At 46.5% G+C, this 21,442-nt stretch overlaps 3 non-coding genes across 3 annotated transcripts; all 3 read right to left on the bottom strand.

Moving 5' to 3' along the window:
* Positions 1-1,085: 1,085 nt before the first annotated feature.
* On the bottom strand, positions 1,086-1,157 carry TRNAC-GCA (transfer RNA cysteine (anticodon GCA)). Its single transcript has one exon. It is a non-coding gene; the product is annotated as a tRNA-Cys (tRNA).
* A 4,514-nt stretch (positions 1,158-5,671) lies between these two features.
* Positions 5,672-5,743, bottom strand: TRNAC-GCA (transfer RNA cysteine (anticodon GCA)). Its single transcript has one exon. It is a non-coding gene; the product is annotated as a tRNA-Cys (tRNA).
* A 10,737-nt stretch (positions 5,744-16,480) lies between these two features.
* TRNAC-GCA (transfer RNA cysteine (anticodon GCA)) lies at positions 16,481-16,553 on the bottom strand. The gene has a single exon. It is a non-coding gene; the product is annotated as a tRNA-Cys (tRNA).
* Between the last annotated feature and the right edge of the window lie 4,889 nt (positions 16,554-21,442).

The following is a 21,442-nucleotide window of genomic DNA, read 5'->3' as shown; positions in this document are numbered from 1 at the left end:
GAGGCTTGTGCAGAAGCGGGTGGCGAGCAGGGATGCCTTCTGTGTGCGGTAGAGCAGGTCTCGTGGACTCATTAGACAGAGGTGCTGCACAGAGTCTGAAGGAGTTCTGAATATAATTACAGAGGTCAGAGGTCTTCATTAGGCAGGAATGAGATGAGCTTTTAAGGACAGATGCGTCTTACCTGTTTCTTATTTTTACGTTTTCACTGATTTGGGAATATAATTCCAGCTTCCTTTCCCTGGCCGGAGCCAATGATTCTGCATGGAGGAGAAAGAACCAAGAGGCAGGGAGGGTCAGGCCGGCCCTTCCCCCACCCCTCGCTCCTTGGCATTAGTTCTTCCCCAGACCCTGGTCCTGTTCTTCCCCAGACCCTGGTCTGGGTCTGTGAGTCTGGAGTAGACCCAGTGGGAGCGTTAGGACCTGGGGACATGGAGCCTAAGTCCAGGACCTCTGACCTGCAGCCTAGCATGAGGGGCTCAGGAAGCTAAGCAGCTACCCCACTGCAGGAGTACAAGGGCTCCTCTAGGTTCATGTACTTCAGGTTATAACCCGTGGGGGTGCAATGAAGACACACCAGCCCCCTCCGTGGAGAAGGTGTGGATCTGTGAAAGCTGAAATCTCTGGCTGGAGCTGAGGAAAACCCAGAAGGGTTGGAGGAGGCAGGGGTCTGTGCCTTGTAAACTTTAATTTTCCTGTAAGTCACCTGAAGGTGTATCTTTGAATTTCAGATTGGGTCTGCACTTTCTGAGGAGTTGTGAGTCAAAGAGTTTTAGTCTTTCTCTTTCTTCTCCAGGTGCCCTGGCCTAGGGAGGGGGAAACAGGTAATGCCAGACCCACTCTGGGATTAAAAGTGAGACAAGGGCTTCCCTGGTGGTGCAGTGGTTGAGTCTGCCTGCCGATGCAGGAGACACGGGTTCGTGCCCCGGTCCGGGAAGGTCCCACATGCCGCGGAGCGGCTGGGCCCGTGAGCCATGGTTGCTGAGCCTGCGCGTCCAGAGCCTGTGCTCCGCAACAGGAGAGGCCACAACAGTGAGAGGCCCGTGTACCACAAAAAAAAAAAAAAAAAAAAAAAGTGAGACAAAGCAGGGGGCACCCGGATTTGAACCAGGGACCTCTTGATCTGCAGTCAAATGCTCTACCCCTGAGCTACACCCCCAGGCCTGACAGAGTGGTGTAATTAATGCCTTTTACCTGTGTTGACACACCCAGACTCAGTCTTGCTGATTGGGATGTCCTGGTCAGCTCTGCTTCTTTGAACCCTGACCTCCCACCTTCCAGGGACCAGCCCTTCTTCCCTCATCACTTCTATGTGCATCTGGCTGAGGACCCCCTGGTAGCCTGGTTGACCTTTAAAGGTGGGGAGACCTTTCAAATCATCCAGATAATCCTCTTTGGTAATGAGTCATTGAGCATCTACTGTGTGTCAGGCACACTGGGATGGTGACATAACTGTGACTAGGCGACAGTGCCTTCTCCTGCCTGAAAGAAGGTTCAGAGCCCATGTCCAAGGGTTATTTAATGACATAGAATAATGTTCGTGAGAGTTCGTCAAGTGAAAAGGCAGTTACAGAACAGTCTGTCAGGAGTTATAGATGATTTCAGCTTTTTATGTGTTTTTATGTGTTTTATGTGTTTTTATGTGTTTTATGTGTTTTTATTTCCCTTTTCAACTTTTCTATATTGAGCATGTTGCATTTGTAAAAACAAAAACAAAGTTACGTAGGAAAAATGATACTCTAGGGAGTTCCACTTCTAGGAACTTCTAGGTATCCTTCAGAAATATTCATGAAGGCACAGTGAGGGTGGAGCCTCCCTGCAGCCTTTTTCTGGATTAGCGAGAAACTGGAAACCACCTAAATATCCATCACAGGGAACTGGTTACACACACTGTGGTACAGTCATAGGAATATGATGCAACAGTAAAAGATAAAATCGGTCCGGAGTTCTGTCACAGAAAGATGCTTAAACAATACCATTAAGTGAAAAAAGCAAATTGTATGACATATACATGTATGATATGAGCTCTTTTGGGCTTTTGAAAAGATACTGTGTATGTGTATTATTATGTAATAAAAAGATTATACACACATACAAAGAAACTTACGTATAAACATAGGTGTCTACATGTCCATACATATACATATACACCTATGGAAGGAAATAGACCAGATAGTTAATAATGGCAACCCCCAGAGAGTAGGGAGGGGGTTCTTTTATTTTCCAATGTTTGCATGTCCAATAATAACCCAAATGTCTACACGGTTGCAGCCTTCCAGGTCCTGAGTGGGAAAAAAATAAATGAGAGAAAGCACTGCAGATGTTGTCCAGGAAGTCTTTGCCGCCTTCCAGTGGCGGCCACCCCTGCCCTCCCTCTCCCTCAGACCCCAGTCACTTCCCAATCCAAACCCTTCCTGGTCTCTCCCTAGTCCGTCACCTCTGCCACATTCATTTCAGGCCTTTCTCTTTCTGCGCTGCCGTCACTCTTGTTTCACACACCGGTTTTCCAGCATCCACCCAGCTAGAAAGGCAGGATGTCCTGTGATGTCGGACTGAGGGCAAAGGGCACCCCTGCAGTGGGCCAGGTCAATCCCCTGCCTGAGACCTACACCCAGCAGGTCCCAGACCCCTCGGCCACACCTGCCCCCTCCGCCCTGCCCTCCTGCAGCCTCCCCAGAGGCCTGTCAGACTTAAAGGAACCGGCGCCCAGGTAGACTGAGGGACACCCAAGGAGCAGACTTGGACGTCTGAGAATAATGAGAGGATCGCTCACGTCCCAGCTCAGCTGAGTCTCGCCATAGGTCAATAGGAGGAGGCAGCGCTTTTAGAGGCAGAGAAAGGTTTTTATATTCATACCTGGAGCAAGGTATTCAAGGAAGGGACAGGCCCCAGCTCAGCGATGAAATCATATACACGGCTGACAAGGCCTCCCGGTCAGAGGGAGATGGCTGCACTGGGGAGGAGGGGGGCTATTGGGGAGCCTCCTGAAGGCAAGAAAGAGGCGAAGGCAGCTTCTTCCCAGGCGGAGAAGGAAGCTAAGGCCGCTGTGCCTGAAATGGATACTGACTGCGAGCGCCAGGGGGTGCCCGTCCCCTCCATCTGGGCTTGGACTGTACCTGCCCTAAAAGCGTCAGTGCCTGTCCTTGGCAGACGGCTTCGCTTACTGAGTCCACCGATGCAAGCAGCCAGCCGGCCTGCAGCTCTCGTTGGAGGGAATACCACAAGGTATCGACTGGAGCGCCGATGGCCACCCTGGCCCAGCCTTTGGACCCACCCGCCTTTTCACCTCCTGCATTATAATTCCCTTATGAAGCTGCCCTAACCTTCCGGCAAGGAAAACTGCATAAACCACTCAGCCCAGCGGGCTCTTTGTGGGGAGACTAAAGGGTCGAGGCGGCAGTAGTTGACTTAGGTTCCGGCTGAAAGGCACGTGAGTATCGAGGGCTGCAAGTGGGGACCCCAGACATGGCCACACCAGGGGTGGCGCTCACAAAACCACAGGCGGTGACGAAGACACAGAGGCCAGGGAAGTGAGAGGATAGCTCGCTATCAAGCAGATTTGCTGCTCCCCCTGCCCCAGCTCCAGAGGCTGGAATGCTGCCTTCTGCAAGGGAGGAGAGGAGACCAGCGCCCGTCTTTTGTAACGGCAAACTCTATAAAGGACAACTTGCCTCCTAGGAGCTAGGAGTGCAGTGAAGACTGGCGCCTGGCGTCCCAACTCGGCAGCGTAGAACATGCCAAGAGCCATCTAGAACTGTCTAGATACTGTCTAGACATAGACTATCTAGAACTATCTAGAGAAGGGGTTGGGAGAATTAGACACACACGGGGCGCATGTAGAGGCAGCGCTGGAAGAGCCACAGCGATGGGTGAGAGTTTCCACAGAAGTAGAAGAGTTTGTGAGGAAGGTAGACAGACCACAGGCAAAGACCACAAAGGGCCGAGGAATCGTGACTGCGAGGCCAACAGTGGAGTCCATGATGGGTGGGCGGACAGGTGAGCCAGAAGGTAGCTCTGCAATCACGGAAACACAAAAAGATGGAAGAGATTGAGGTCAAAAGGAGAACAATGCACAGTAACAGCAACGACAGGAAGAAGTAAAAACTAGAAGAGGCATCGGAAAGGACTTTTCAGATCAAAGATCTTGAAAGGGAATATTTCCTTTTTTAAAACATTTGAGGGGGTTCCCTGGTGGCGCAGTGGTTGAGAGTCCGCCTGCCGATGCAGGGGACACGGGTTCGTGCCCCGGTCCGAGAGGATCCCACGTGCCGCGGAGCGGCTGGGCCCGTGAGCCATGGCCGCTGAGCCTGCGCATCCGGAGCCTGTGCTCCGCAGAGGGAGAGGCCACAACAGTGAGAGGCCCGCGTACCGCAAAAAAAAACAGAAAATTCAAGTCTCTTGTTAACAAAATGAATGAGCTTCAATGAAAGGGAAACTGAAGTGTAGCCCTGAAGCTAAAAGGAGTTTTGTTTTTACAGGCACTTATGTCCTGTGCTGATAAGAGAACTCAGAGGAGACAGAATATTTATAACATGGGGAGTTAGACAAAGAGCTATTCTTCAGCTTATCAAGTTAGACAAAGTCTCAAGGAAGACTGGACTTGACCGTGTTCTGTCTTAAATTGCTTTTTGTCTGTATTGTGTTTTCCTGCCATTCAATGGAAAGACATTAAGACTTTCTTGCTGTCAAATAGTTTTATTACAGAGAAGCTGTTCTTAGGCCATCTGAAGTATAGACTTCTGTGTTTATATAAACCTGGAACATCATGAAATATATTTTAGGTAGTTGTGAGAAAGGTCTTAGAAGATGGTTGGTGCCGGGGATAATAAAATTCACGAAGTGTACTTCTGAATTACATGCTAGAGCTCTGAACCCACGATGAATTCTTAGATCATCTACCAAAATGCTCAGCTGTTTGTTCTCCAAACCATAGAAAGCCATGGCGTTCTTTAGTTCTGAGATAGCTGATATAATTCACTGGTCCCTTCTGCAGAAGTTTACTTTTAAAGCTTGAATGAGATGTAAAATTGTCTTTAATAATTACACAACCTAAACTGACACTTTCGCATGTGGCTATTTCATCCTCCACGAACTCTCTCAGCCCCGTGAGGGCTCATTCCCTGAGAGGCACAGATCCTGGTGGTTTGGCTTGCAAATAGAAGACCAATTCCACCCTGTCCCATGGAGAATGACTGGACTGAGAAAGGGAAAAATTAAGGAAACTATGAAATGCTGAAACAGCAAATTTTCCTGGAAGATGCCATTAAGGTCAAGTTATAAATCATGTCCACATAAGGATGCAGAAGAGGGGAGCCCGAATATAAGATGCTGGGCAGACAGAGCCGGCATGAGGGAACCTGGGTCTGAGAAGGTTCTGGAAGCTCTGCTAAAGCTGGTTTCAACTTAGCTGCAGGCTAGGAGCGCTGGGGGTTGCTTACGATACCTGGGCTCCACCTCAACTACACTGATTTAATTGGTCTGGAGTGAGGCCTGGGAAATGGCATGTTTATAGACTTTTCACGTGATTCTAATTTATATTTAGAGTTAAGAACTGCCAACTACCATAGTAAAGCTTCACCATTTGCTGGTTCTAGGAAAAAAGTCTTTATGTTGATGTCTAGTGGGGAAGAAGAAGTTGAAATGCAGCACCAAAGGTAAAAGTTAAGAATAAGCAGGGGGCACCCAGATTTGAACTGGGGACCTCTTGATCTGCAGTCAAATGCTCTACCCCTGAGCTACACCCCCTTCTGCTATGATGTGACTTAATTAATATTTTTCATCTGTCTAGCCACACCCAGACTCCCCGTAAACCTATGAGTTACCACTTCAGGACGGCCCTCTCTTGGGAACTGCCAGGCCTACTGCAGTGAAAACTCATCAACCTGCCACAGGAAAAGCAACAGGCTCTCTCCTCAAAAGCCCAACAGCCTATGTCCCCCCTCCCACCCACTCCCGCCCCAGCCCACAGCCCCAGGGTGTGGGCAGCAGCCTGGAGAAGCATTGACATTGGCTTACAGAATGGCCTTCAGAGTCGGATGCCTGTGCCCATCATGGTGGGCACCTTAAAAATCAGAAACTCGGGGTGATTGAGGTGTCTGTCCAAACCCACCTAATGAAGGCCTGACCCTCCTAGGCTAACATTCAGTTCAGAGTGCTTTCTACTAAACTATAGTCCAGGACACAAATGACCCTCCCAACCACCACGTCTTCAGTTAATATAGATGGAGAATCATGGAGAATGACCCACTCCTAGAAACAGTCAGAATTAGGTGGTGAGTAGACTTAGGAATCCCCCAAATCATTAATGGACCTAAGCTAACATAATTCAGGGACCAAAAAATGCTGCTGGAGAAGAACCACATTCTACCCAGAGGCTCTCTGATCTGTGGACAAAGCCCTATCCCACCTAGACGATGAGCTTACTTTGATTGGCACCTTCCATCTCTACAGCCACGCCAAGGCCCTGCTTCTGCTGTTGTCACGGGAGCTGGTAAGCTTTCTCTCCTGCAAGCTCTCTCTGCCGCCTACTGGAATCTCTCCCTCTTACCCCCCAGCTTCCCCCTTGGGGCCTTAGCCGCCCAGCAGCCACTTCCCCTCCTCTCCTGGCCAAGAAGCTGGGGAAACACTGATTCCTACCATGATGCTAAAGTCCTCTGGATTTCTCTTGTCAACAGCATGGAGCCGAGAAGCCTCCACATATATCAGCTTATTATACATCAAACCCTGGGGACCAGGATCTCATTATCTCCATTTCACAGATGAGGGGACTGAGGCCCAGAGAAGCTAAACTTCTTGCCCAAGATCCCCTGCATATATAATATTATATATAATATAATAACAATAATATAATATTATTATTAATATATATTATTCTATATGTATTAGAAACTCTACATTGAATTTTACTGATATTCAGCAAAGAGAAATCCCAACACCCCATGACCCCTTAGCCTCAGGCAGAGAAGCCAGAGTGTGTGATTTAAAGGAAATTCGAAAAACTCTCTGAGCCTCAGTTTCTTATCTGTAAATTGGGGGAAATATCAATTGATATGAGGATTAAATAAGATAATATCCTTGGGACAGTCTCTGATGTGTAGTAAGCACTCGAATATGACTAGCCATTATTACTACAGTTCCGGATAATTCTCACCTTCCCAATCCAGTCAGATCCCTGGCTTTCACTGCTTTACTGAGCTCTGGCATGAGATCCTTTCTTGTTTGAAAGCCAGATGTATCCTTACTTGGAATCTGATTGCAGTCACCAGAGTAGTATTAATGCAACCATCTCTGTTGATACTGGAATAGCTAGTGTACTCTTGGCTTCTGTTGCAGGAAGCTAGTTCTTTCCACTCTCTCTTTTTAAAAATGAATTTAAAAAAATATATATATATTTATTTATGTGGCTGCACCAGGTCTTTAGTTGCTGTGTGTGGGATCTTCGTTGCTGTGTGCAGGATCTTCGTTGTGGCATGTGGGATATTTAGTTGCAGCATGTGAACTCTTAGTTGTGGCATGTGGGATCTAGTTCCCTGACCAGGGATTGGACCCAGGCTCCCTGCATTGGGAGCGTGGAGTCTTAGCCACTGGACCATCAGGGAAGTCCCAAAAATGGATTTTTTTTCATTAAAAAATTTTTTAACCTTTTGACCCCTTTCACCCATTTCTCCCACCCCTCACCTACCCCCACCTTTGGCAACCGCCCATCCGTAGGTTTATCCATATGTCTATATGCTTATGTTTTTTATTTACCTCCTGGGAATAACATATAGTTGTTTCTTTAATTCAGTGGCATTCTTTGTCTTTTTACTGTGGTATTTCATACATTTATTTTTAATGTTAATACTGACAATATTTTGGTTTAAATTTTCTATCTCTTTTGTCCTGCAAGCCCTAGTTTCTTTTTCTCTCCTTTGTCTTCTTTTGTAGACTATAGGAAAAGACCCTCAGAGGTTAGAGATGAGATCCCTGAACCCTGGAATGCAACTGGCGAAAAATCCACAAGTGTCCATTGAGCTAATCGACCCCTCTGCCGAGGGGATCACCCAAAAGATGGTTAGCGTGTGGCTGACAGAAACTGGGACTGGGATGTACACGAGGGAACCAGTAACCTTGTCTGCTGTTGACAGTAACCTAAGCTCCTTAGGTTGGAATTTGCATAGAATAAAAAACAGAGAGCTAGAGAATAAAATCATTGGCACTTGCCCTGTGCTGACCTGGGTGGGGACAGATGTATCTGGGTAAAGCGATGCTCTCAGTGCCCACGAAAGTTGGCCCTCAGAGAGGTGCAGAATCAGCTCACCCCTCCCCACCGCAGACCCTCCGACTGCTTTTGTTTGCACTGCAGGCTCACCAATGACATGCTTTCTTCCCCCCCCCCCACCCCCGCGTCTGTGCTCTCGCTCCAGCACAAGAGGTTACCTCTGCTTAACAGACAGAACAGATTCAGCTAAACCTCAACTCCTTGATTTCCCTTCGTATCTCAGAGACATCTCTCCTCAGCTGTCCTTAGTCCTCTCCCTTCCATCTCAGAGAAGAACATTCCCCTCCCCTCCCCCTTCCAAAATAAATGGCTCCATCTGTACTCTTGTCCTCAGGACTGAATTGATTCAATTTCCTCCGTCCTGTTCCCTCCACAGCCAAAAGTATGCTCAAGTCTCTAGCCTAAGTTAAATTAGGTTTCCCACCTTCCCCTGTACCTGCTGCTGTATTTCTCTCTGGATAACAGTAATTTTCATTTTCCACCTCTGCCCCCACACACTATTCTTCATCCTGCATATCTTATATAAGTCACCATGTCCCACATATTATAACCTGAAAATTCCTCTGGAATTCCTTTTCTCCTCTGTATTTGTTTCCTTACTCTGTATGTGTCACTGGGCAAGTTCTTGAACTCTGTAAGTTTCCATTTCTTGGTCTTAAATAGGGATAAGTTTCTCGTGACGTATAAATATGGCAACTTCAGATAAATTGCCCAGCATGGTACTAACACGTAGTAGGTGCTCAAAAAATACTATCAGTTAAGGAACCGTCTTTAGGCAAACTCCCAGCCGCTCTCTGCGATGTCTCCCAAGTGACCTCCTGAAATAAAGGAAATGAATTCGCTTCTTTGCAGCCACAGCCCTCCCTATCGCCCACAGAACAATGTCCGAACTCTGGAACGTATTTTACACACAAATTTTCTTCGGTCTAATCATCCACCTCCAACAGTAGGTCACAGTCACACTCTCTCCCCCCTCCCCGCTGCAAAGTCACGGCACACACGCACTTACAACCTACCCCACGTGCACACACTCACACCAACATGCATGGTCACACCCACAGCCACACACACATACACACAGACATGCACACATATACCTTTTCCACCCAGAAAGCACTCCCAAAGCATTGCATCTTTGTTTCTTTACACTGTCTGTCTGGCATGCCCTTTCCCCACACTGCCTGGACATGTACCTTCCAGACCCAGCTGACCCCCCCATCTCTGCAAAGCTGTCACGAAGTCAGCCCTCAGAGCAGCCCAGCTGAGCTCTAAGCTCCTTTCTATCACATCTAACATATCTTCATGTTGCAAATCACTCCTCCCTGCGAGAAAGAGTGAAGGATGAACCGTCATGTCTAGATTTCACTCATCCCTGGGTCCTCTCAAGGCCTGGCCTCTTGCCCGGCAAAGTAAGCATTTGAGGAACGTAACTGAGGGACTGATCGCTCTCTGGGTTTTGTTCTCGGCCACAGAGAGAGAGATGGGGGAGAGGAGGATTCAGGGCTGCGGACAGAGGGCTCCCCGTGGACCCGCTTGGCCGGGGGACAAGGGGAAGAGACCCCTGCCTGCTGCCTGCGGGCCAACCCCACTGATTCAGGACCGCAAAGCCGGGGGTGCGGCTTCAGCACTGCAGAGGTACCAGCTGTTCATTCATCTGCTGGGTGACAGGACGCAGAGTAGCTTAGACCTAGTCCGCAGACTAAGAAACTCTGGTTGACATCTCCATGCCCACTACTTACGCATAGTTTTATTCATTTAACTGTTGTTGTTGTTGTTTCTTGGCATTTAAAAACATTTTTTATTTTATATTGGACTGTAGTTGATTTACAATGTTGTGTTAGTTTCAGGTGTACGGCAAAGTGACTCAGTTGTATGTACCATTGAGTAGTTTCTAAAACCTCCTAGGAGTGCACTGGACTAATGCCTTCCGGCCCTTTACTGATTATAATGGGGTCAAGGGGATGAGCCCAATAGCATCCAGGGACATCACATGGCCTCCTACTATGCCACCATAAGAGGGAGGTTCTAGGGTTGTTCCTACAAACCCCAACGAATGGGGATCTCCTAAATCTTCAATGGGGTCCCATGTAACATGCATGTAGCTAAGTTTAGCTACCAAAATTGCGCATAAACTAGGGGGCACCTGGATTTGAACCAGGGACCTCTATTTTTATTGAAGTATAGTTAATTTACAATGTTGTGTTACTTTCAAGTGTACAGCATGATTCAGTTTTATATATATGTGTGTATATATACATACACACACACACATATTCTTTTTCAGATTCTTTTCCATTATAGGTTATTACAAGGTATTGAGTATAGTTTTCTGTGCTATGCAATAGGTCCTTGTTGTTTACGTATTTTATATTATTTTATTTTTTAATAAATTTATTTATTTATTTTTGGTTACGTTGGGTCTTCGTTGCTGTGCGCGGGCTTTCTCTAGTTGCGGCGAGCAGGGGCTAGTCTTTGTTGTGGTGCCCAGGCTTCTCACTGCGGTGGCTTCTCTTGTTGCGGAGCTGTAGGCGCACAGGCTACTAGTTGCTCCGCGGCATGTGGGATCTTCCTGGACCAGGGCTCGAACCCGTGTCCCCTGCATTGGCAGGCAGATTCTTAGCCACTGCGCCACCAGGGAAGCCCCTATGTATTTTATATACAGTATGTTAATCCCAAACTCCTAATTTATCCCTTCCCCCCCTTTCCCCTTTGGTAATTGTTAGTTTGTTTTCTATGTCTGTGAGTCTGTTTCTGTTTTGTAAATAAGTTCATTTGTATCATTTCTTTAAGATTCGACATATAAGCGATATCATGTGATATTTGTCTTTCTCTGACTGGCTTACTTCACTTAGTATGATAATCTCTAGGTCCATCCATGTTGCTGCAGATGGCATTATTTCATTCTTTTTATGGCTGAGGAATATTCCATGGTGTGTGTGTGTGTGTATATATATATATGTATATATATCACATCTTCTTTATCCATTTATCTGTTGATGGACATTTAGGTTGTTACCATGTCTTGGCTGTTGTAAATAGTGCTGCTATGAACATAGGGGTGCATGTATCTTTTTGAATTAGAGATTTCTCTAGATATATGCTCAGGAGTGGGATTGCAGGATCATATGGTAATTCTATTTTTAGGTTTTTGAGGACCCTCCATACTGTTCTCGATAGTGGCTGCACCAATTTACATTCCCACCAGCAGTGTAGGAGGGCTCCTTTTTCTCCACACCCTCTCCAGCATTTATTATTTGTGGACTTTTTAATGATGGCCATTCTGACTGGTGTGAGGTGATACCTCACTGTAGTTTTGATTTGCATTTCTCTAATACTTGAAGATATTGAGCATCTTTTCCTGTGCCTGTTGGCCATCTGTATGTCTTCTTTGGAGAAATGTCTATTTAGGTCTTCTGCCCATTTTTTGATTGGGTTGTTTGTTTGTTTTTTATATTAAGCTGTATGAGCTGTTTGTATATTTTGGAAATTAATCCCTTGTCAGTAGCATTGTTTGCAAATATTTTCTCTCAGACCATAGGTTGTCTTTTCGTTTTGTTTATGGCTTCCTTTGCTGTGCGAAAGCTTTTAAGTTTAATTAGGTCCCATCTGTTTATTTTTGTTTTTATTTCCATTACTCTGGGAGACGGATCAAAAAAAATATTGCTGTACTTTATGTCAAAGAGTGTTCTGCCTATGTTTTCCTCTAGGAGTTTTATAGTATCCAGTCTTACATTTAGATCTTTAATCCATTTTGAGTTTATTTTTGTATGTAGTGTTAGAGAATGTTCTAATTTCATCCTTTTACATGTAGCTGTCCAATTTTCCCAGCGCCGCTTATTGAAAAGACTATCTTTTCTCCATTGTCTATTCTTGCCTCCATTGTCGCAGATTGACAAGTGCGTGGGTTTATCTCTGGGCTTTCTATCTTGTTCCATTGATCTATGTTTCTGTTTTTGTGCCAGAACCAGAACCAGCGACCTGTTAATGTGCAGTCAAATGCTCTACCCCTGAGCTATACCCCCAAGAACACTAGTATAGTCTAATTAACATCTTTCATTTGTGTGGTAACACTCAACTCTGCAAAATTAAGTTATAGATCTCCTCCAGGACTGGCTTTTTGGAAGCTGCCAGACCGGGCTTCTAGTAAGACATCTCCCCTCAGGCCTGCAGCTTTCCAGTCCTCAGTCCCTGGGTGGGGTCATCAATAAGGAGAAAAGGAGAGAAGCTGCCTGATGAACCCCCAACCCATTTCCCATTGCCTTGGTTTAGCCCAAGAGCTGGACGAAGGTCTCCAAAACTACCCACCTACCCTACCTGGGCTCCCAGCCGTTTGTTTCCATAGGTCTGACCACCCTCCCCACTCCACTGTGCCAACCTGTTTTGGAGGGAAGGAAGGGTGAGAGTGATAATTTAGGGTTACCATTTTTTTTTAATTTTATTTATTTTTGGCTGCATTGGGTCTTCATTGCTGCGCGTGGGCTTTTGTCTAGTTGCTGTGAGCAGGGGCTACTCTTCGTCGCAGTGTGCGGGCTTCTCACTGTGGTGGCTTCTCTTGTTGCAGAGCACAGGCTCTAGGCGCACGGTCTTCAGTAGTTGTGGCATGCGGGCTCAGTAGTTGTGGCTCGCAGGCTCTGGAGTGCAGACTTAGTAGTTGTGGTGCACGGGCTTAGTTGCTCCGTGGCATGTGTAATCTTCCTGGAGCAGGGCTCGAACCCGTGTCCCCTGCACTGGCAGGCAGATTCGTTTTTTTTTTTTTTGTGGTACGCGGGCCTCTCACTGTTGTGGCCTTTCCCGTTGCAGAGCACAGGCTCCGGACGCGCAGGCTCAGCGGCCATGGCCCACGGGCCCAGCCGCTCCGCAGCATGTGGGATCTTCCTAGACCAGGGCACGAACCCATGTCCCCTGCATCGGCAGGTGGACTCTCAACCACTGCGCCACCAGGGAAGCCCTGGCAGGCAGATTCTTAACCACTGTGCCACCCGGGACCTAGGGTTACCATTTATTGCCTGTTCCTGGGAAGTCATCTGTATCTACAGCTCTCTGGTCTGCCCTAAAAAAGTCTGCATCAGGGGCCTTGCCTTCTCTTTGAGGATCCAATAGAGTTGGAGAAATGAGAAACATACAGAAGAAAAAAGTCCTGATGCCATGAGGAGGATAGATACCTAGAGTATTCGTGCAGGAAGACATGAGAAGAGGCTCCACCCAGATTGCTGTTGTACAAGGGCTGACCTGTAGCTTCCAGTTTCAGGTAGGATCCTGATTGATGGATGAAGGAAAATGGGATGAGTAACAGCTTCCATGAATAGAAAATCCAATATGGCAGGGGGTACCCGGATTTGAGCCGGGGACCTCTTGACCTGCAGTCAAACGCTCTACCCCTGGGCTACACACCCCCTACTTATTATAGGTGTCTCATAAACACCTTTCACATTCATGGTCACACCCAGAACTCCTGCAACATACTGGAAGTTTCTACTTATTTCTAGAGAGCTGGTAAGACCAGCAACTTATTCCTCTACAAACTCAGTCCAGAGAGCTCATCCCCCAGGCCCCAGAGTCCCACAAGCCTACGCCTTCACATGCCTGCATCTCCCCCTTTTCCTCAGTGTGTGGTGACAGCAGCAGCCTGGAGGAGCATTGACATTCACTACTGGAACGGCCTTTAGGATTTATTTGTCTGTTTTTCTCTTGTTCTGCACTACAAAACAGCGAATTGAAGAGATCCTGCCCAACCTCTTTGGAAACACATGCAGTACGTACACCAGAGGGTGTCTCTTCAGCTTTGTGTCTGTGCATTAATCCCCAGGGTGCTGGTGGGGTCTTTGTATCCGTGCATTAATCCCCAGGGTGCTGGTGGGGACAGCTGGGGAGGTTGGTGAGCTTCCGAGTCCCTAACCTGGATCTTTTTAATTTTCCTGGAGTTGGTGATAACCTCATGTCTCTTAGGCTAATATTTTATCTAAGTAAGCGGATTGCAACTACGACTATATTATTATTGGTTATTATTATTCCCTTGCTTTGGAGGAGAAAACCTGCCAGGGATGATGCAGGATTGACTTCAGCTCTTTGCTTTTAACTATTGTTTTTGAGGGTATGAAGAGTTTGAGTGGAGTGAGAGGTTCCCTGACATTCAGAATCAGAATTTCAAGTGGAATAAAACAGTGCAGTAAACTCATAGCCTGAAGTCTGTGGACTGCAGGAGTGAGCTAGCTAGAAGCACCCCCATATGGTCATGATGTGGGTTTATTGACCTGAAATAGGAGCTCCTGCAAGAGACAACTGGTCCACCATCTAGATGCTGCCACAAAGAATAACTGAGCACCAATGAGAACAGGACGGAGACCACTGCCTTTGCCAGCCTTCCTCCAATATTCCATGGTCAGCACTGAAAGACTCTCTAAAGCAGGTCACCTGGTTCATCTTCCTGAGGAAACATGCTGCAGCTCACTCATCCCCATGGGCTCTGTGAATCTCTGCTGCTCAGACCGGAAGCAGATGTCCACGGTGCATTTCCAGGGTCCCTGTTCAAGGCTGGTGACTGAGGTCCTTGCGTGAATGCAGGGGGCAGGGAAGTAGCCCCTAGACGTGGCACACGGCCTCACGATTGAAAGTGGCTTGCAGCCCCTAGTATGTAGCAGCCAGTCGCCGGCAGTCAGCGTGCTCCGCAAACAGCCCCCTCACTGCCTTTTCTTTAGATCTTTGCTCTGTGCTGACCCTGCTGAAGCAGCTCAGGACGGAGAGACTGGAGCCCTGGGGGCCTCCTGCAAGCACTGCCCTGTGCTCTGTAATGGGCGGAGCATACAAGAGGCATCAAAGCTCCCATTGCCCCCAACGGCGGTGCCTGTGCATGGTGAGGTGGGATGTGCCCACAGGAAAGGTGACATCTGCAAGGCTCTAAAGATAAGTGTTAACGGGGATCGGGGTTGGGTCAGCCCTGGAGAAGTTCACCTGGGGCTGCAAGAAGCTAGAGAGGCTTTCTGGCAAAGATCTAAACTGTCCAACCTCTCTTCTGTCCTACGAAGACTCAATCCACAGGGCCCAGAGGTAAAAAGGCATTTCTTCAATCGTAGAAACCTGAAAGGGTGTTGTTGGAAGGTGGAGATATTGAATAATATCCTTCTAACCAAGAAGGAACTTTAAGACTGAAAAACGAAGCGGGCGACTCCATAAAGTACACACACGAAGTTTATTGCGGATGACTTCCATAGGGTGGGATCTGGCGGACGGCAAGCCTGAAGCATCGGCAGCTGCACTCTGCGCTGCCCACAGGGGTACAGGGGGATTTAAAGGGCCCAAAGCTAAAATCTGACTACTGAGGCAGAAGCATGTCCACACTGACGGGAACCCGGGTTTGTTCCTCGCCCTGGGGATCTCATGACCATTAACCACCTGGGTTAACAAAAGGCACTCTTCCAGTGTTCACCTCAGATGAAGGCTAAGGGTAAAAGGTGATAAGGAACTCACCTGTCTTGGGTGCGTTCCTTGTTGAGTAGGCTGAAGTTCAGTCATGCAGAAGGGGAGGGGGTAGGACTGCCGGCCTGAGATGAAGCTGACAAGATGGGGTCAGTGTGGTTCAACCACGCAGGCTTGCTCTAACTGTCTAATTAGCACCTGTGGAGCCTCATCAGCACTTCTGTTTATTTTCCATCCGCCCATGAGGACAGCTCCGCCGCAAACTAAACCCGTTCCCTCTCACCTTCTCCTTCCCCCAAGCCTGGACCCCCTCCCACCTGGCAGCCCTGCAGCTTCTCCTCCCCCCCGATTCATGGCAAGTCATCTAAAGCCGCTGATGTTCTCCTAGAAGGGCTTCTAGAATGACCAGATCAGGAGGTGCCTAATGTGGCACCGGGAAAATCATCTACTGTTTCTGTGATGTGAGTGGACGATAAGAAGGACGCGTGCTGTTGAAAAGGAAAACTCTGCAGGCCAGCAAAACCTGAATCTCCGGAGAGGGGGCCCAGGGAACGTGTATGTTTACATTCCCACAATCCCAGGTAGTTCTAGTGCTTGGGTGAGCCTTGAGTCCACATGATCTTGGCTAGAACCACATTTCTGGTTCTAGGACTTTCCATTGCCCCCGCCCAGGAGATGAGCTAGACAAGCTTCCTTCCTCCCCGCCCCCCCCACCTCCTTTACCAATTATGGCACCCCTCAATCTGCCGAGTAAGAAGAGCCCACCTGAAGGTGCCATTTGGTGTAGGTACTGAAACAAAGCTTATTTCAGGGGACACCTGGATTTGAACCAGGGACCTCTTGATCTGCAGTCAAATGCTCTACCACTGAGCTATAGCCCCCTGCTTGTTAAGAGGATCTAATAAATACCCTTTCACCTGTGTGGAAATGCCCACATCCACTGTGCACTGAAATTTCTATTGATTCTCAGAACGTTCTGGAGATAGGGGAATTTTGCCTTACAGAAAGCTAGCTTCTTCTTCCCCATAGATCCCCCTCCGAATTTTGGCCCCCAGAAACCTTCTCTGCTCACAATCTTGCAGTCTCATTTTTCTTGGTACCACTTGGAAGGCACCTGCTGGTTGCTAAGAGCTGGACCACCCCTGCTTCCTTCCTGCCTCAGGAAGCTCCATCTGCTTTCAACTTGCCTGCGGCTCTGTCTTCTCCACGCTCACCGCTATCCTGCAGGATGGACTGGGGGCTCCGTTGCCCGACTCATCCTCTCTGCTCTTCTTTCCTCTCATCACAGCTACTTCTTGGCTTTTGGCAGGGTCTTGACTGAATCCAGACAAATCACTTGAATTTTTTGCCGAAGAGGACACAACCGTCATCCTGGGGCCCAGGAAGCTGTCCCAGCTGTCCCAAGGGGCCTCAATCCAGAAGGTCAACACAGCTGGAGCAGCAGGGACTTCCCTGAGAATCAGGACCAGGGATGCCTCTGCTGGATGAACCCCTGGCCGGAGGCATAGCACTGCGCTCCTAAGGAGTGAACCTAGCCCCTGGCCAACACCCCCCGGAGATCTAAAGGCCATGTAGACCTCAAAAGTGTACAGTAAAGACAACTGCCCAAAGGTGCTGAAAGTGCCTGTTATATCTGTGTCCAGGAGACCAGCGTCGGGAACGTACAGGGGCTTGCAAAGGAAACCCTGGACAAGCGAAATATCCCCCCATCATCCATCAGTTTAATTTAGTGACGTTATTTACATTGTTGCAAAGTAAAAAGGTAATCTCTCTATTTTTCTACAGTGACTAACACAACATTGAGCATGAAAGTAGGTATGCAATAAATATTTGTTGGATGGAAGTAAAGATAGCAAAATTAGCAAAGATACCTAAGTATGGAATAAATGCAAAATATCTCAGATACCACCAGCCACATGAACACTTCTGGTATTCTCACATCTGTTTCTCCAAACTTGTGCAAATACATGCCCCTGCGTTTGGGTTCGACTCCTTCTTGCCAGAGATGAGCCAGTTCACATTTCATGGAACTCGTTCACCAGCTATTCTCCCTCATCAGTCTTCTGGCTCCCTTAGAAATGTTCCCCTCTCTTACTGAAAAGTTTAAAAAACATGGAAACACTTAGAAGAATACCCATATAAAAATTTCTCTTGTTAAAAAACAGGACTCATGGGCTTCCCTGGTGGCGCAGTGGTTGAGAGTCCGCCTGCCGATGCAGGGACACGGGTTCGTGCCCTGGTCCGGGAAGATCCCACATGCCGCGGAGCGGCTGGGCCCGTGAGCCATGGCCGCTGAGCCTGCGCGTCCCGGGCCTGTGCTCCGCAACGGGAGAGGCCACAAGAGTGAGAGGCCCGCGTACCGCAAAAGAAAAAAAAAAAGGACTCAGGAAATCCTTGGCATCCCAGTGGTTAGGACTCAGAGCTTTCACTGCCTGGGCCCGGGTTCAATCCCCAGTCCGGGAACTAAGATCCTACAAGCGGTGTGGCAGGGCCAATAAATAAATTAATTAATTAATTAATTACATCTTTAGAAAAAAACAAACAAACAGGACTCAAAAAATATCTAGCAGGGCATCTCTAAAACAAATAAACACACCTCCACCAATCGTCACACCCAGTGGTCAACATCATAAGGCTTCTCTTGAGAACTGGAAACAAGGCAAGGATGTCTGTTAGCATTGTTTCCATTTAACATTGTACCTAAAACCAGAGGCAATGTATTAAGATTAAAAAAAGTGCAACAGGAGGAACAAAACACCCATTGTTCATAGATAGTATGATTATCTCAATAGAAAACACAAAATAATCTACAAGTCATTTGAACTATCAAGTTTAATACATTGCAAGATAAGGTTATTAAAAATCAATTCCTATACACAATAATGAAGAGTTAGAAATAAAATCTTTTAAAGTATGTCACTAAAAATAGTATCAAAAACGCAGGACCCCTAGGAATAAATATAAGCTGTACAGAACCTTTATTTAAAATATTTTAAAGCTTCACTGAAAGACACTGAAGGGGACCTAAATGAAGAGATAGGCTCTGTTTGGGGGTAGGACAAAATAACAATTTTATAACGATGTTAATGCTTCCCAAATTAGCCTATAGGTTTAATGTAATTGCAGTCAAAGTCCCGGTTGTGATTTTTATAGTCTTTGACACACTGATGTTAAAAGTTATGTGGGAAAAGAAAGAGCTGGGAATAGCTAGTGTTTTCCTGAAGAATGAGAGCTGGACAAGGAAATTAGTCCTATCAGATATGAAGTTATTACAGTTTAAGCCTGTAAGACAGTGTAGTGTTGGCACAAGGATAGACAAATCACCATAAAGCAGAATAGAGATCCCAGAAATGGACCTATCTATAGAGAGAAACTGATATATGATAGGGCAGAGGGGAAGGGGGTGGACTTGCTGATAAATGGTGCTAAGACAATTGGATATCCATACACAAAATAAATTCCAGGAGGATTCAAGACTTAAATATAACAGACAAATCGTCAAACTTTTAGAAGAAAATATAAGAGAAAACCTTTATGACTTTGGAGTAGGAGAAGGATTTCTTAATCATGACACACATAAACACCATAAAGAAAAGGATTGATATATTCTAGTTCATTGAAATTAAGAACTTCTGTGTACTAAAAGTCTCCAGACAGAAAGTGGAAAGATGAGTCATAGATCAGAAAAAGAGATTTGTCAATCATGTGTCAGTCGAGATATTGTCAGAGAATAGAAAGTACACTAGGCAGTTCAACAGAGAGAATTTAATACAGGGAATTGGTTAAATAGGTACTGAGGAAATAAAACAGCAAAGAGAGAACTGCAAGGTAATGCAGAGATATAACTCCAGGAAGCACCTCTCACTCCCTGTGCTGACAGAAGAAGGAAAGAGGTTGCAGTTAGCAGAAGGCAGAAGCTGGAGGGAGGGGCTCTGAAGAGTTGGGACTCAGACTTGTGAGGATGCGGCGCTGCCCAGCTGGTGCTGGTACCTCAGGAGCTCAGAAGGCTGGTCTCCCAGAGACAGAGCACTGACGGTAAGGCTGGTCCTAGGAGTGCCAAACGAAAGTTGGGAATGAAAACCAACGCTGCCAGTGTGGAGGGACGTGGCTAGGGCTACACTGACAGGAGCAAGCAGAACAAAGCAAGTTCTGATCTGCCTTCCATTATTATAGATTGCTTTGCATTTTCTAGTAGGTTATAAAAGTGGAATTATACAATATGCACTCTTTTTGTCTTGCTTCTTTCACTCAATATAACTGTTTTCAGATTTGCCCATGTTGTTGCATGCATCAATAGTTCACTCCTTTTTACTGCTCGGTAGTATTCTACGGTATGGATAGATATATATTAAGTTTTGTTTACCCACTCACCGCTCACCCGTTAATGGTCATTTGTGTTATTTCCAGTTTTTGGCTATGACAAATCAAGCTGCTATGACATTCACATACAAATCTTCGGATACATGCTTTCACTTCTCTTGGGTAAATATCTGCAAGTAGAACAGCTGGATCAAAGGGATTGTAACATTTTACGTTCAACCAAGAGCGTATTCCCATCGGCAGTTGCTCCATATCCTTGTCAACACTTGGTAGGGTCAGTCTTTTTAGTTTTAGATCTTCGAAGGGGTGTGCAATTGTAGGAGGCGGTTTTAATCTCATTGTGGTTTTAATTTGCATTTCTGTGAGGACTAATGGTATTGAACACCTTCACCTATGCTTGGGATAGCTGGAACTACTTCCCCGGAATCATTTCCTTGTAGAGGTTAGAGTTAGAGTTGGCCCAAATGAGAATTCGCATGATATTTGGGAGGTGGAAGTGAAGCAGCAGACACTGCTCTCTGAAAGTTGTTGCAGTTGGGTGTGTGACAGCCAGACACAGACACCAACAGATCCCAGCCTATCTGCAACCACCCCCGTCGTGTCCAGCTTCTCTTCCCAACTGCGTGTCCATCAACAGGAGCCCCAGTGCCACCACCAGATAGTTGGCTGAGGACCTACAGAAGTAGTAACTAAGCAGAAGTGTTGATTTCCTATCAACTTTTTCACCAGCCCTTTCACAGTTCCCCTCCAGGGGTGGGATATGCTTGGCTTCCCAGATCCCTCTTCACCTCCGACTTTTCCACCTTGCCTTGCTTTAGGGAGGCTCATAAGTGACTGTTCTTTGATCCTCCAACTCCCCCTTCTGGACTGTTACTTCTCCCAGCTCATGATATAATCGTGTAAGGTCTTATTTCCATAACAATTGTTATTGTTCAGTAATACTTATAGTGATTCTGCTTCTCTGATGAATACTGACTGGCTCATCTCACTGTGTTTTTTTTTTTTTTCACTTTTTCATGCGTGTACGAAACTGCATGAATCATTCAGCCTTATGAATAATAAAAAATAATATACCTGTGTAATCTCACACCCAGATCAAGAAATAGAACATTATTCAAGGTGGATGGAAATGAGATATAAGGGATGGAGTAGAGAATCGGTCTTCCCTGAGTGTACAATTTTATATAGTCTTGACTTTGGAATTGTTTTACATTTCAAAAAAATAACTCAAGTATGAAGAGATGAAGCTGAAAATAAATATAAACAAAATCCCAAAACCTAATGTTATATCACATCAGTAACATGACCACAAAGAAGAAAACACCCTTAGTGGTATATATTCTAAGGGGAGAAATAGATACTGAACTTTACCTAGGAAGTTGTTTTGGTGTAACTTACAAAACGTATGGTTTTGTTTTTTTGTTTTTAATATTTATTTATTTATTTTGGCT

This window comes from Pseudorca crassidens, chromosome 8, assembly GCF_039906515.1.
Source record: "Pseudorca crassidens isolate mPseCra1 chromosome 8, mPseCra1.hap1, whole genome shotgun sequence".
NCBI lineage: Eukaryota > Metazoa > Chordata > Mammalia > Artiodactyla > Delphinidae > Pseudorca > Pseudorca crassidens.
This window is presented reverse-complemented; position numbering and strand designations above follow the sequence as displayed.